General features: G+C 52.1%; 1 long non-coding RNA gene across 1 annotated transcript in view; it reads right to left on the bottom strand.

Moving 5' to 3' along the window:
* Nucleotides 1-12,166, bottom strand: part of LOC138295977 (uncharacterized) — a 281,598-nt gene extending 269,432 nt beyond the window's left edge. The window contains exon 1 of the long non-coding RNA XR_011203721.1: nucleotides 12,110-12,166. This is a non-coding gene — a long non-coding RNA (uncharacterized lncRNA). The remainder of the gene's footprint in view (nucleotides 1-12,109) is intronic.
* Nucleotides 12,167-16,758: the final 4,592 nt, after the last annotated feature.

Genomic DNA, 16,758 nt, shown 5'->3' with positions numbered 1-16,758 from the left:
GTGGTAAGGGCATTTTTAGGTTTTAGGGTGGGTTTGTGTGCTGGGGTGGTAAGGGTATTTTTAGGTTTCAGGGTGGGTATGGGTTTTGGGGTGGTAAGGGTATTTTTAGGTTTTAGGGTGGGTATGGGGTTTGGGGTGGTAAGGGGCGTTTAGGTTTTAGGGTGGATATGGGTTTTGGGGTGGTAAGGGCATTTTTAGTTTTTGGGGTGGTAAGGGGTGTTTAGTTTTTAGGGTGAGTATGGTGTTTAGGGTGGTACGGGCACTTTTAGGTTTTAGGGTGGGTTTGGGTTTTGGTGTGATAAGGACATTTTTAGGTTTTAGGGTGGGTATGGGTTTTGGGGTGGTAAGGGCTGTTTTAGGTTTTGGGGTGGGCATGGGTTTTGGGGTGGTAAGGGTATTTTTAGGTTTTAGGTTGGGTATGGGCTTTGGGGTGGTAAGGGGTGTTTAGGTTTTAGGGTAGGTATGGGTTTTGGGGTGGTAAGGGCATTTTTAGGTTTTAGGGTGGGTATGGGTTTTGGGGCTGGTAGGGCATTTTTAGGTTTTAGGGTGGGTTTGGGTTTTGGGGTGGTAAGGGCATTTTTAGATTTTAGGGTGGGTTTGGGTTCTGGGGTGGTAAGGGTATTTTTAGGTTTCAGGGTGGGTATGGGTTTTGGGGTGGTAAGGGTATTTTTAGGTTTTAGGGTGGGTATGGGGCTTGGGGTGGTAAGGGGCGTTTAGGTTTTAGGGTGGATATGGGTTTTGGGGTGGTAAGGGCATTTTTAGTTTTTGGGGTGGTAAGGGGTGTTTAGTTTTTAGGGTGAGTATGGTGTTTAGGGTGGTACGGGCACTTTTGGGTTTTGGGGTGGTAAGGGCATTTTTAGGTTTTAGGGTGGGTTTGGGTTTTGGTGTGATAAGGAAATTTTTAGGTTTTAGGGTGGGTATTGGTTTTGGGGTGGTAAGGGCTGTTTTAGGTTTTGGGGTGGGCATGGGTTTTGGGGTGGTAAGGGTATTTTTAGGTTTTAGGTTGGGTATGGGCTTTGGGGTGGTAAGGGGTGTTTAGGTTTTAGGGTAGGTATGGGTTTTGGGGTGGTAAGGGCATTTTTAGGTTTTAGGGTCGGTATGGGTTTTGGGGTGGTAAGGGCATTTTTAGGTTTTAGGGTGGGTTTGGGTTTTGGGGTGGTAAGGGCATTTTTAGGTTTTAGGGTGAGTATGGGGTTTGGTGTGGTAAGGGGTGTTTAGGTTTCAGGGTGGGTATGGGTTTTGGGGTGGTAAGGGCATTTTTAGGTTTTGGGGTGGTAAGGGGTGTTTAGTTTTTAGGGTGGGTATGGGGTGGTAAGGGGTGTTTAGGTTTTAGGGTGGGTGTGGGTCTTGGGGTGGTAAGGTAATTTTTAGGGTTTAGGGTAGGTAGGGTTTTTGGGTGGAAAGGTGTGTTTGTGTACATATATATATAGCAGTACCACTAAACACACTACAATCGCAGTTTGTGAATAGGCCCTGTTGTCTCTACATTAGTAGACCAACCAACAAATATGTCAGTTCTGAAAAACCTACTTCTCCAGACAGAACAGCAAATAGTCGTGTGTGAAAAGAAGATAGGCAAGAAATGCTTAGACTTTATATGCATATTGTCCCTCTCAGTCATCATTTCCCATATGGGGTGATCTTAAGTAGACCTGATGCAAACTAGTTATGTGGTGGCCAAGGTGGTCACTTTGTGAGGCCTCATCCTTAAGTTTTGGAAAACTCCACTGCTCGTCCTTGAAAAGCAGGACCTGGTTGAGTTCCACTTTTGTAGCACCTGCTAAAATCAATGCCAATTTCTCTGTAGAAATTGTACTAGTCTAGCATTGGGCCTCTCACTGTATCAGCTATAACAGATTCAGTAGCTTTCCACTCCTTTATAAATTATGGATTTGCTAAGAAACATTTTATTCTACTACTGAATAGGAGAACATAAGAATCAATCAGAGTGGGCAGGCCCCATTAGACACAAAAGACCATAGCTTTACTTCTAGTATCTCTCATAGGGCATGTTGAAATCGTCAAATTTAATGTTATTGATAATCCTTAATTTCTCATCATACTGGGCACTCCCTGTTTAAAGAAACATTATCCACAGGCTGATTCGGTTCAAGACACCTCACATTTCAAGCAAAAGCTAATATATTTTATGAGAAGGGGCAGAGTTCTTACCAACTCAATGGTCCTATCTGCTATATAACATGCACTTGAAGTAAACATACCACATGGTAAAATATATACTCTTATACGAAGAGACTGAATTGCACAAATATATTGATAACAATCTCACCAAGGGATTTAGACAGTCATTACAACATTGGCGGTAAAAGCCGCTTACCGCTGTGCAGAAGACCGCCAACACACCGCCCGCGGCAGCGGAAATCCGCCACAGCTATTATGACCCATAGCACGGAATCCGCCAAGATTCAGACACCCACACAAGTCCGCCACACCAAAGGTCAGTGATAGACTGGCGAAAACAAATCCTCCTCCGTCACGGCAACAGAAATACGCCCACACTATCACGACCCACGAATCCACGTGGCGGTCTTTCAACTGCGGTATTCCATTGGCGGTACACACCGCCGCGCTCAAAATACACACACACATACAAAACACAGCCACATTGGACAATTCGAAATACACACACCTGATACACATACACACACCACTCCCACACACCCAATACAATATAAAACACACACCCACATCACCCACAAACCTCTACGACAACAATTACTGAGAGAAGGCCAGAGAGAGACACCACCATCAACAATACTAGCATCCACAGGCACACAACACCATCACCCACATAACTTCTACGCACCTGACACTACACACCACTAGATATCAGTACACTTATCGCCCCACACCCCACCCCACACATCACCTACACCACCACATGGCACAGCCAAGACACCCCAGGTTCTCGGAGGAGGAGCTCAGAGTCATGGTGGAGGAAATCGTCCGGGTACAGCCACAGCTATTCGGAGCACAGGTGCAGCACACCTCCATAGCTAGGAAGATGGAGCTATGGCGAAGAATAGTGGACAGGGTCAACGCAGTGGGACAGCACCCAAGAAATAGGGATGACATCAGGAAGAGGTGGAACGACCTACGGGGGAAGGTGCGTTCCGTGGTCTCAAGACACCACCTGGTGGTTCAGCGGACTGGCAGTGGACCCCCACTTCCTCCCCCACAACTAACAACATGGGAGGAGCAGGTATTGGCGATTCTGCATCCTGAGGGCCTCGCAGGAGTAGGTGGAGGAATGGACTCTGGTAAGTCAAATCTTAACTAGTACATCCCCCACCCTACCTGCATGCCAGCACATACCCCCAACCTGACCCTCACCCCCATCAATCTAACTCCTCACAAATGTCCCAACATCACAAAACACACATCCTAACACCAAGCCCTGCATGCAACAACAAAGGATGGACACCCATCACTAAAGCATGCCCACTGCACATACCCATACACCCCCCTAAACCACCATCACACAAGGTCCCACAAAGGAATGCAAGCACTGGGATACACGGTCACCCACCCATTGCACACCATGCCACACACAGATGTAATAAACATCCTTTTATACCCCTGCAGGACCTCTACACAACATCACCGGACGGGAGGGTCCACACATGTCCACACAACCAACAGAAGAGGCCCACAGTGATGACAGCACCTCTGTCCAACTGGATCTAGATGACCAGCCCAGCCCATCGGGGACCTCTGGACAGTCGGTTCCCCTCACCCAGTCACAGGCCACCACAGACCTTCCCCCCTCTGGAAACACCAGCACAGCACCCACCCAGCGGGCCCATACCTCCGTCCCCAGGACACGTCAATCAGCAGTGTGTCCACCACTACAGGGAACCCAGGATAACCCACCACCCCAACAACAACAGGGACCTGGGGGCAGTGGTAGTGGGCACACGGTCCAAGGGACGGAGGCCCAGGAACACAGGGGAACTGGGAGGGCTGCTGTACGACAGAAGGCGGACAGGCCCAGGGAATCAACTCTCCACGAGGCCCTCTCCAACATCATGGGAGCCTACCACAACTCCCAGGAGACGATGGCAACGGTACTGGCCAAGTTTCAGGAGACCCAGCGCCTGCAGGAGGAACAGTATTCGGGCTTCAGGGAGGAACTCAGAGCCATCAATTCCACCCTGGGCACCATCGTAGGGGTGCTGAAGGAAGTACTCAACACCAGGAGGGACAGTGTGGCACTACAAGGGCCCCCTGACACTAGCATGGACGATGAACAGCCCACCACCTCCTCCGGCGCTAGTGGACAGGAGGCACCGCCACAGGACCACCACACCAGCACCCCACCCCCTGCAGAGGGAGAACCACCTCGCAAACGGTCCCTGAGATCCAGGTCAAAGACAGAGAACGATGCCAAGACCCCCGCCAAGAAATGAGACCACCTTGATTTGCCATCCTACTGTCCCACTTTGTCACCCTGTCCATCCTTAAACTGCCTCAGCTCCACTTCCTATGCCCATTAGGGCAATGCACCTGCGTGACTAATAGACTGGACTCTGCCATGGACATTCCTCCACCATCAACCCTCACCATTTTGCTACCCCCTCCAATATTGAGCACTTAAATAAACACCCTTAAAGCACAAAACAATCTGGAGTCAGTCTGTAATTTTTGAATACTGTATTAGCAGTCACTGTGGCAAAAAGCTCTTTCATTTGTAATGTAAACATACCTATGTCACACAGCTCTAGTCCATGAGGAATCAAAGCAGATGTCACACTGTGGGACCAACATCTGTGAAATCGTAAGGGAAAGTGACAACTCAGTGACCATACACTGGGTGAAAACGACAGACAGTAGAGAGGTAGTAGTGTTTAAGTACATGTAGTAGGCAGGTTTGTATTCTTACCTGTGTTTCACTGGAAATATTGCAGGATCACTGAGTCCCTGTTGTGCATGTCTTCTTCCTCTGCTTCCTCCTCAGCACAGTCCACAGGCTCCACAGCTGCAACAACACCGCCATCTGGACCATCCTCCTGCAGAAAAGGCACCTGTCGTCGCAAAGCCAAGTTGTGAAGCATACAGCAGGCCACGATGATCTGGCACACCTTCTTTGGTGAGTAGAATAGGGATCCACCTGTCATATGGAGGCACCTGAACCTGGCCTTCAGGAGGCCGAAGGTCCGCTCGATCACCCTCCTAGTTCACCCATGGGCCTCATTGTAGCATTCCTCTGCCCTTGTCCTGGGATTCCTCACTGGGGTCAGTAGCCATGACAGGTTGGGGTAACCAGAGTCACCTGCAAATGGCGAGGGACAACTGTTAGACACACACTAACCTGTAGAGATATCCCCAGACCCAGACAACGATTCCCACTGACTTGCTTCCAGGTGCTTACCTAACAGCCACACACGGTGCCTCTGGAGTTGACCCATCACATAAGGGATGGATGTAGGCGTCATGCACTGAGCCAGGGAACTTGGCATTCACATGGGAGATGTACTGGTCTGCCAAACATACCATCGGTACATTCATAGAATGATAACTCTTCCAGTTTCTGTACACCTGTTCACTCCTGTGGGGGGGGACCAAAGCCACATGTGTCCCATCAATGGCACCTATGATGTTGGGGATATGTCCCAGGGCATAGAAATCACCTTTCACTGTAGGCAAATCCTCCACCTGAGGGAAAACGATGTAGCTGCGCATGTGTTTCAGCAGGGCAGACAACACTCTGGACAACACATTGGAAAACATAGGCTGGGACATCCCTGATGCTATGGCCACTGTTGTTTGAAATGACCCACATGCTAGGAAATGGAGCACTGACAGCACCTGCACTTGAGGGGGGATTCCTGTGGGATGGCAGATAGCTGACATCAGGTCTGGCTCCAACTGGGTACACAGTTCCTGGATTGTGGCACGGTCAAGCCTGTATGTGATGATCACATGTCTTTCCTCCATTGTCGACAGGTCCACCAACGGTCGGTACACCGGAGGATGCCGCCATCTCCTCACATGTCCCAGCGGACGGTGCCTATGAAGGACAACAGCGAGCACAGAGTCAAACAACTCAGAGGTATGTACCCACAGCTTACACAGAACACCAATCATAATCTAAAAAGTGGCCTGTATGTGTGTTGAGTCTAGGCCTAGGTATGTGTGACGCAGTTGAAAATGAAGCCATGTGGGCCCCTGAAATGGCGGCTGCCTGACCTGTAAAGTGGGACAATGGGATGTGAGGTAACTGCGCTGGCGTTGTACACCGTTGCAGTAGGCGGTCGAAGACCGCAGCGCAATGCTGCATTGGTTAACATTGGACCCTATGGGTCCCAGGAGCCAATGACGATGTACGCCGGCGGTGACGGTACGCACCGCCGCGGACGTGACTGCAATTTTCTATCTGTTCAATCACTCGATACCTGATCTTCGACAGGAGAGGACCTACACTGCAAGTGCTGCTGTGACCTCGGTCTGGAAGAGACAATGGCTCGAGTGTCTGGGGAAAGGGCCCCTGCCTTCACATCGGAGGAGCTGGAGAAACTCGTGGATGTGGTCCTCCCCCAGTACACGCTACTCTACGGTCCTCCAGACAAACAGGTAAGTTCACTGGGAACATGCTGTATGGGCTATGCCTGTGTGGAGAGGCGTGGATGTAAGAAGGAAGGGGGGAGAGTACGGCATGCATGAACCGACGGTGAGTGCATGTGCCACATGGCAAGGGTAGGGTTGGGGGCCAATGAATGTGACGGTGCAGTTGGTAATACGTTTCTCTTCCCCCTGTACAAATCATGTAGGTCAGCGCCCACCAGAAAAAATATATTTGGCGTGCCATCGCCAAGGACATCCGGACCCTGGGGGTCTACCACAGATGGAGCACACACTGCCGGAAAAGATGGGAGGACATTCGCCGATGGAGCAAGAAGACGGTGGAGGCTCAGCTGGGGATGGCCGACCAACGTGGGTGGGGTGCCCGTCGCACCATGACCCCCCTGATGTTCAGGATCCTGGCGGTGGTGTACCCGGAGTTGGATGGGCACTTGAGGGCATCACAGCAGCCACAAGGGGGTGAGTACACTCTCATTCTGTTGATTTTGCGTGCAGTGGCGATGTCTGGGTGGGGGAGGTGGGCTGTGGGTTTCCCGAGGCCAGGGCGAGTTCCGTAGGCAAGGTCCCTCCGTAAGGCAGGCCATGTAGCACCCCACCGCACCTCTGTAGAGTGCCAAGTACACCTAGTCATGCCCCTGTGTCATCCATGTGTGCAGATGTCGTCCATAGCCTAGTAGGCCATTTCCCAGGAATTGAGCAGTGGAGCCCAAGAGCGCGGCGTAGTTCAGGGGGCTTGTGTGTCTGTCGTGTCCGCCAACAGTAGTGGTAATGCATGCACTCAACATGTCTTTCTTCTGTCTTCGTCCCCCCTTTTTGTGGTCTCCCTGTTCTTGTGTGCATTAGCATCATCAGGCAGAGGAGCAGTGGCACCGAAGCACGAGGGGGCTGCATCCCACATGGCCATGGAGGGCCACACTACGGAATCAGACTTCACCAGTGGGACGGAGGGCGAGGGGAGCTCCACTGCGGGGACAGGAGCTGAGACCAGCGACACGGACTCGTCCTCTGATGGGTGGCGGCAACATCTGTGCCCCCCCATCTACAGGTACAGCCGCCACCCCCCCTTCCAGCGCCGCCCTCCCGGCAGCCCCTCAGCCTTTGCCCCGTGCCCGCTCACCCGGGAGGGTGGGCATCACCTTCGCCCCAGGCACCCCTGCTGCCTTCAGTGAGGAGGCCATTGACCTCCTCAGGTCCCTCACTGTTGGGCAGTCTACCATTTTGAATGCCATCCAGGGTGTAGAAAGGCAGTTGCAACAAACAAATGCATTCCTGGAGGGCATTCATTCTGGTCAGGCGGCCCTTCAGCGAGCTTTTCAGACTCTGGCCTCAGCACTGATGGCAGCCATTGTCCCTGTTTCTAGCCTCCCCCCTCCAACTTCCTCCACCCAGACCCGATCCCCTGTACCCGAGCCTCTCCCAAGCACACCTCTAGACCAGCATGCACACACGTCCACACACAAGGGAAGCTCAGGCAAACATAAGCACCACACATCCCACAGGCACTCACGCAAGCATCACACACATGCAGACACACCAACATCCACTGCCTCCACTGTGTCCCCCTCCTCCTCGTCTCCCTCCTCCCTCCCAGTCTCATCTACACTCACACCTGCATGCACTACCTCTACAGCCACTACTACCATCACCAGAACACCCACCACCACACCCTGCTCACGTGCACTCACCACCCCCACTACCATTCACACATTCACTGTCCTCTCCCAGTGTGTCTGTGACGCCCCCTCCCAAGATACACAAACGCAAGCACACACCCACCTCACAACAGCCTCCAGCGCATGCACCTTCACCCAAAGTCAGCAAACGAACACCTCCTACAATCACAACCTCTTCCTCCACTCCCATAACCCCCTCCAGCTACCCGTCCCAGTGTGTCCAAAAAACTTTTCCTGTCCAACCTTGACCTCTTTCCCACAACTCCCCCACCCCTTCAGTCTCCTAGGTCCCGACCTAGCACCTCAGTCACAACATCTCCGGGACCAGTGGTGCATGTAGTCACCGGAATCTGGAGTGCACCGGACACCAGGGCAGCCAGTGTGGCACGGAGCCACAGCACAGACAGTCCTCCACCTGTGAAGCATCAGAAGTTGGCCAGTGGCCGGCGGGAGAGGGGGAAGCCTCCAGCCACCAAAGCCGCTCCCAGAGGCCCCGGTGGGAGTGTGGGTCAGCTGCGACACCTTCCAAGGTGGGGAAGGGCCACAAGAAACCAGGAAAGTCAGGGAAGAGCACCACGGCAGAGGAGACCGCCATCATCCCCGCTGCCCAGGAGGCCACAGCCGTCATCCCCACTGACCAGGAGGCCACAGCCATCATCCTTGCTGACCAGGAGGCCACAGCCGTCATCCCCGCTGGGACAGAGAGGACCGCCAGCACAAGCCCCGCTGGGGTAGAGAGGACCACCAGCACAAGCCCCGCTGGGACAGAGAGGACCGCCAGCACAAGCCCCGCTGGGACAGAGAGGACCGCCAGCACAAGCCCCGCTGGGCTAGAGAGGACCGCCAGCACAAGCCCCGCTGGGACAGAGAGGACCTCCAGCAAAAGCCCCGCTGGAACAGAGAGGACCGCCAGCACAAGCCCCGCTGGGACAGAGAGGACCGCCAGCACAAGCCCCGCTGGGCCATGAAGGACCGCCAGCACAAGCCCCGCTGGGACAGAGAGGACCGCCAGCACAAGCCCCGCTGGGCCATGAAGGACCGCCAGCACAAGCCCCGCTGGACCATGAAGGACCGCCAGCAGCTGAGTCACTGCAAAGGAGCCCGCTGCTCCAAGCACCGCTGAACAGGGCACCGCCGTCTCAAGCACCGCTGAACAGGGCACCGCCGTTTCAAGCACCGCTGAACAGGGCACCGCCGTCTCAAGCACCGCTGAACAGGGCACCGCCGTCTCAAGCACCGCTGGCCCATGAGCACCAAGGGCTCTGACGCAACTGAGTCCGTCACGGGCAGAATGAAGCACTCTGGGCACCATGCCCCCTCCAGAACCAGCCAGTTGAGAGATCCATCCACTACCTCTGTCCTTAGCAGGATGAAGCACTCTGGGCATCATGCCCCCTCCAGAACCAGTGGAGAGATCCATCAACTACCTCTGTCCTTAGCAGGATGAAGCAGTCTGGGCACAATGCCCCCTCCAGAACCAGTGGAGACTGTTATCCACTTGAGAGACTGTGGCTTTGCACTCCCCAGGATTGAACAGTGGGCAAACCACCCACTGGAGAGACTTGAGAGACTGTGGCTTTGCACTCCCCAGGATTGAACAGTGGGCAAACCACCCACTATAGGGACTTGTGGGACTGTGGCTTTGCACTCCCCAGGATGGAACAGTGGGCAAACCACCCACTGTAGTGACTTGAGAGACTGTGGGTTTGCACTCCCCAGGATTGAACAGTGGGCAAACCACCCACTGTAGAGACATGTGAGACTGTGGCTTTGCACTCCCCAAGATGGAACAGTGGGCAAACCACCCACTGTAGAGACTTGAGAGACTGTGGCTTTGCACTCCCCAGGATTGAACAGTGGGCAAACCACCCACTGGAGAGACTTGTGAGACTGTGGCTTTGCACTCCCCAGGATGGAACAGTGGGCAAACCACCCACTGTAGAGACTTGAGAGACTGTGGCTTTGCACTCGCTAGGATTTAACAGTGGGCAAACCACCCACTGTAGAGACTTGTGAGACTGTGGCTTTGCACTCCCCAGGATGGAACAGTGGGCAACCCACCCACTGTAGAGACTTGAGAGACTGTGGCTTTGCACTCCCCAGGATTGAACAGTGGGCAAACCACCCACTGTAGAGACTTGAGAGATTGTGGCTTTGCACTCCCCAGGATGGAACAGTGGGCAACCCACCCACTGTAGAGACTTGAGAGACTGTGGCTTTGCACTCCCCAGGATTAAACAGTGGGCAAACCACCCACTGTAGAGACTTGAGAGACTGTGGCTTTGCACTTTCCAGGATGGAACAGTGGGCAACCCGCCCACTGTAGAGACTTGAGAGACTGTGGCTTTGCACTCCCCAGGATGTAACAGTGGGCATGTGGCCCTCTCGTGGATTTGGCGTCGTGCACTCGTGGGGGTGTTGCGTTTTGCGTGTCTGTGTCCCTGTTTTTTCCCTCCCCCCTCCCCTGTGTCGTAGGTGCAGTACTCACTGTGGTCTTCGCCGCCGGCGTTCATGCTCCTGGTAGAGGAGCAGGAAGACTATCGCAGGGAGGATTTGGAGTTCCGGCTCCATGGTGTCCTAGATCCTCGTGGGGTGTGTAGAGGTGAGCGTTTTCCCTTCAGAATCCTGTTTCCGCAGTGTTTTTATACGCGGTGAATCCGCCCCGGAAAAGGTGGCGGATTGGTAGGTTGTGATTCTGTGGGCGGTACTTTGTCCTCCACCTGTCTGTTGGCGGTGACCGTTGCGCTGTTTGTTTGTACCGCCGTGGCGGTCGGAGTGTTAAAGTGGCTGTCTTCGTTGGCGGTTTCCACCACGGTCGTAATTGCAAAATTTTAACCGCCGGCCTGTTGGCGGTCTTACCGCCGCTTTAACACCAACCGCCAGGGTTGTAATGACCACCTTAGTCAGAATTCTTCATTTTTTATCACCAACTGGGGCCTCCCTTTTTTGCAATCTAAAGCCTTATGGAGGGTTGAGTGCTTAAACGGTAAGAGGAGTCAAGCATCGGAGATGCGGTGCTGACTTATCCCGGGGGCACCATCGGGTCCGGACAAGTTGACCCGGAAGTAGTAGATACGGCGGTAGCCAATCAGGAGACTATGAACACGGAAGCGGGAAGGGTTTTTAAACCCACAAAGTTCTCACCAGAAGGAGAAAGGTTTTCTCCCAGAGGAGACGTCGATGGCAGGCTGAAGCGGCAGAAGAGCGGAGCAGAGGAGATGACGCCAGAACGAAGACGACGCAGTCTGGAGAGGCTGACAAACCATAGGAACGCACTGTGGGGACGTGCTGGAGGCGAGACGGAGTGACCAGACCGGCCACGCTCTGGGAAGAGCATGGCCCAGTCAGGTACGGTCCTAAGGAAGGACGGGGACCAGGAATAACGGGAACGTGGGGAGGAGGATAAGAGGGAACAGAATAATCACCATAGGAATGTATCCACAACAGAGTTATTTTTTCATACTACCGTTTAGTTTAGTTTTGGTTTTGTTTGGTTGTTGTGGTTCTTTACAATATCTCACGGGCACCCAGGGACTGAGAGATCGAGAAGACACATTTTTTAAAGAGGCGGAAAAGATAATAAGCATAGAAGAGAAAATAAAGTAAAAAAAAAAAAAAACAAGAGAGAAACCAGGGAAAGAGCAGAAAACATGAGAAAACTACTGAACCCAGGAAGAAAGAAAGAAACCGGAATAACAATAACAGAGACAGAAAAGGAAAGATAAAGCCAGTAAGATAAAGCCAGAAAGAGAAGAGAAGACCCAATGACGGGAAGAAAGGGACAGACAAGACGAGAGGGACAGAGAGAAAAATATAGCATTAGTAATATATACCTTCTAAATCACCATTTATGTATTCTTCTTTCCTTCCATGCGCCTCCTGAGTCACCACCTGGGAAAGAAGAATAAAGAGGGTGAAGACCGTGCAAGAGGAAAGAGAAGAAAAGAAAGAGAGAGATAAAAGAAGAAGAAAGGAATTGTAGAACGAAAAACTTTTACACACTTATGTCAAAATGATAAAAGCGTCATACACCAGGGTACCGCCTCTGAGCCTCCACTACTGGACAATAGACATAATTTGACCTTAATTTCTTTACTGTAGGATCAGTTACATATTGCATAATGGTTCATAAAACTGAATTTACAGTAGAGTCTACATTCTTCTGCGAATCAGGAGTAGAAATGAACGGAAGACTGCCTTTAATGTCAAGTATGGACATTATGAGTATTTGGAGATGCCCCCTTTGGCTTATGCAATGGCCTGGCAGTCTTCCAGCACTTTAATAATGAAATATTTAGTAAGTTCTTAGATCGGTTTGGGGTTGTCTACTTCAATAACATCCTGATATTTTTAAACATTTTCAAAGAACATCGACATGTGACGCTGATATTTAACGTCTGAGACTTCATCAATAGTATGCCATCTATCCAAATATACATCTGAGCCAACTCCAATCACATTTCTGGGTTATAACATCTCAACACCTACAACAGAGATGGATAACTATAAGGTATAAACTGTACTCCAGTGGCCATCCAACATTTAGGGGATTCGCCAAATTCTACTATGAATTAATTACAGACTTCTCATCTTTGATAACCTCCATTACTCAACGTATACAGAAAGGGGTTCCTTTCTTCTGGGGATCTTAACAAGAGCAAAACGTTACAGGCTAAAGATGCTTTCATTTCAGCTCTGGGCCTGCATCCTAACACATCATTACCTTTTAAAGTAGAAAGAGATTCCTCAGCCACAGCTGTTGGTGCAATCCTCTAACAACGAGTCCCAGTCAAGATTTATATCCTGTTTCCTTTTATTGCAGAACATTATCTACATTACAACATTACTCCGTCTAGAACTGTAAACTGTTATACATCAAGGACGCATTCAAACACTGGAAACATTATTCAGAAGAAGTGAAACAAGAATCAAAGTCTGGACTGATCATAAAAACTCAGGGCTGATTAAATCTATGAGATGTGAAAACAGCAGACACACTACAAGGATGTGTTTTTTCTCCGTTTTCATTTTCACATAAATTACAGACCGGGAAACCGGCATAGAAAGTTTGATCCTCATTCTCATAACTCATAGCTCAGTAGAAAAAAACGTCAAAGCACCTTTGAGTTCGCCACTTATACACCAAAGTAATTTCAGAACTGAAATATTTGTGCTGCAACTCTAGCATGCCGTTCAATCTATCATCAGCAATGACTGGATACAGAACAAAACCAATCACAGACACATAAAAGAGGTTTGTTATATCATCATAACAAACTAAGGGGGTCATTCCGACTCCCGCCGGTGGCGGTAACCGTACGCCCGGCGGGAGCCGCCGAATGACCGCACCGCGGTCAAATGACCGCGGCGGCCATTCTGGCTTTCCCGCTGGGCTGGCGGGCGACCGCCAGAAGGCCGCCCGCCAGCCCAGCGGGAAAGCGCCTTCAACGAGGAAGCCGGCTCCGAATGGAGCCGGCGGAGTTGAAGGCGTGCGACGGGTGCAGTGGCACCCGTCGCGATTTTCAGTGTCTGCTTGGCAGACACTGAAAATCAATGTGGGGCCCTGTTAGGGGGGCCCCTGCAGTGCCCATGCCATTGGCATGGGCACTGCAGGGGCCCCCAGGGGCCCCACGACACCCGTTACCGCCATCCTGTTCCTGGCGGTGAAAACCGCCAGGAACAGGATGGCGGTAAGGGGGTCGGAATCCCCATGGCGGCGCTGCAAGCAGCGCCGCCGTGGAGGATTCCCTGGGGCAGCGGGAAACCGGCGGGACACCGCCGGTTTCCCGTTTCTGACCGCGGCTGTACCGCCGCGGTCAGAATGCCCATGGAAGCACCGCCAGCCTGTTGGCGGTGCTTCCGCGGTCGTTGGCCCTGGCGGTCGGTGAATGACCCCCTAAATGTGCTAGCAACAGCACTAGAGCAATTCCTTCTATGGTGGATTCATGAATCGCCAGTTGCAGGTCAACCAGGTTGACAGGAGACTTACTAACTTGCTTCATCTGGTGACCGAGAAAGCATTTGAGAGTGACCCTACGACTCAGCTTGCACAGTCCGTACACAAGCTATGAATGTTGATAAAAAAGTTTCGGGTTATTGCAGCCTCTTGCTTCACATCCCTGACATATAGGCCCTCATTAAGAGTTTGGCGGTCTTTTGGCAAGACCGCTGCGGTTACAGGCGTCAAAAGACTGCCATTGTTTTCAGTAACCTCCCCGCTGTATTGAGTCCACAATGAAGACCACCAAAATACAGCCACAAATCCGACACTTCCAGAATGACCAAGTGTGGGATAGTGGCGGTCCCACCACCAGCACCGCTACACCGAACACATTCAGCCCTCCAGATTATGACCCACAAATCAGCACAGTGGTCATTGCACACAGAAAAACCACTGTGGTCATAAGCTCACCTGCACCAGAACACAGCACCACATTGGACAGTCTGAATTACCCACACTTGACATACATACACACAACACACACACCTGCTCACTGCACTATATAACACACCCTCAAACGCCCCCACAATCCTTTGCTACCACAACTACCAACACAGACAGCGAGGAACACACCAACAGAGGACACAGCACGTTGATACTATAGGCACCATCACACTTTACACGCATCACACACCACACAACTGCACCAGCAACACAATACACACATCTCCACTGCACACAAACACCAGATACCACCAGCACACACAACCAAACATCCCCAACCCCACCAACCACCCTATACTGCACCCTTGCACATAACACACACCACCACCCACAATACAACCACCATGTCACGTCGAAAGCACCCATGCTTCAAAGACGTTGAGCTGAGGGTCATGGTCAATGAAATCGTCAGGGTAGAGCCACAACTGTCTGGAGCACAGGTCCAGCAAACATCCATAGCCAGGAAAATAGAGTTATGGCAGAGAATAGTCGACAGGGTTAACTCAGTGGGCAACAGTCAACACGCAAGAGAGGGCATCCGGAAGAGGTAGAACGACTTACGGGGAAGGTGCATTCCATGGCATCACGCCACCAAACTGCCATACAGAAGACTGGCATGGGCCCCCACCTCCTCCCCTGAGTTTGAGTTGGGGGGAGAAGGTCTTGGCAATACTGCATCCTGAGGGCCTGACTAGAATACCTGGAGGACTGGAGTCTGGTAAGTAACAAACACTCTCCTGGCAGCAAGTACTAATCCCCAGCATACTTCTTCATCACCCTATCACTCCCCAAGTAATCCTTTCTACCACTCCACCTCACACCCCTCGCCTGCATGCCTCACCACCACCCAGCCACAATGCCCACACATTCCCTCCTAAGTGCATGGATAGCAATGCCAACAACATTCCCTACAAGTACCACAATGCACCAGCCCAACTACAAATAAACCTGCTATGTCCACTGCACAGTGCAACTCCTGCATGTATAACTATTGCACCTGCCACACCAACTGGATGCTTCGACAGAGGACCAACACATGGCAATGACAGAAATGTAATCCCCATTCCTCAAACCCCAATGGAACAAGGGACCCACCCCACAATCCACTATCCACAAACAAAGCCTGCAGTGCTGCATCCGTCATTGCCATAACTAGGAATCAAGTTAAGCCACTGTATGCATCAGAGAAAAAGACAACCAATCACACCTCCACCAGGTAACACTCTTCCACTCCATCCCCAGGTACCCCTGCCACTGCCACCATGGTGACGTGCCAGAGAATGCCAGCCCTCCTCAGGATGAAGGCCCCAGTGACAACTATGCCTCAGGATGTCTGGACAGTGACGACTTACCTGGCCCATCGGGGACACCTGGTCAGTCCACAACCCCCAGCATCACCCTGCCCACATCCACCCCCCCCCCCCCATCTTGTGGCAATTACAGCACAGCCAACCCCTCGTCCCCAAACCTGTGTCACAATGACTGGTCAATCAGTAGTGTGCCCCACAGTACAGGGACCAGAGTCGACCCCTCACATCCCAGACAATGAAGGTCCTAGTGACACTGGGAGTAGGCACACCATGCCAGTGGCATGGGGGGCATGGAAGGGCACCTGTGGGCAAGAGGAGGCGCAGCCAAGGGAGCCTACTGACCAGGAGGCCATCTCCCAAGTCCTGGGAGCATACCACCAATCCCAGGACAAGATGGGCCAAATATTCACCATCTTGGGGAAAAACCAAAGGCTGCAGAGGGAATACCACCAGGAGGCCATGCAGCAGTTGCAGGCAATTATTGGCTCCATGGCCACCATTGCAGGGGTGCTCGGGGACCTCCCCAACATTCAGTGTCCCACCTCCACCCAGCAGCAGGCCCCTTCCACTGGCACCACCTTATCTGAGCCATCTACATCAGCGACAGCCAGTGGACTGGAGGACCTGCCAAGGGAGCCACAGGTCAATGACACCCCTCCCACTGTAGCTGAAGAAGCCCCCCCACAAACATGGTCATCCATCGAGGCATCTGGCTGGAGCAGATGCC

This window comes from Pleurodeles waltl, chromosome 1_2, assembly GCF_031143425.1.
Source record: "Pleurodeles waltl isolate 20211129_DDA chromosome 1_2, aPleWal1.hap1.20221129, whole genome shotgun sequence".
Taxonomy (NCBI): Eukaryota; Metazoa; Chordata; class Amphibia; order Caudata; family Salamandridae; genus Pleurodeles; species Pleurodeles waltl.
This window is presented reverse-complemented; position numbering and strand designations above follow the sequence as displayed.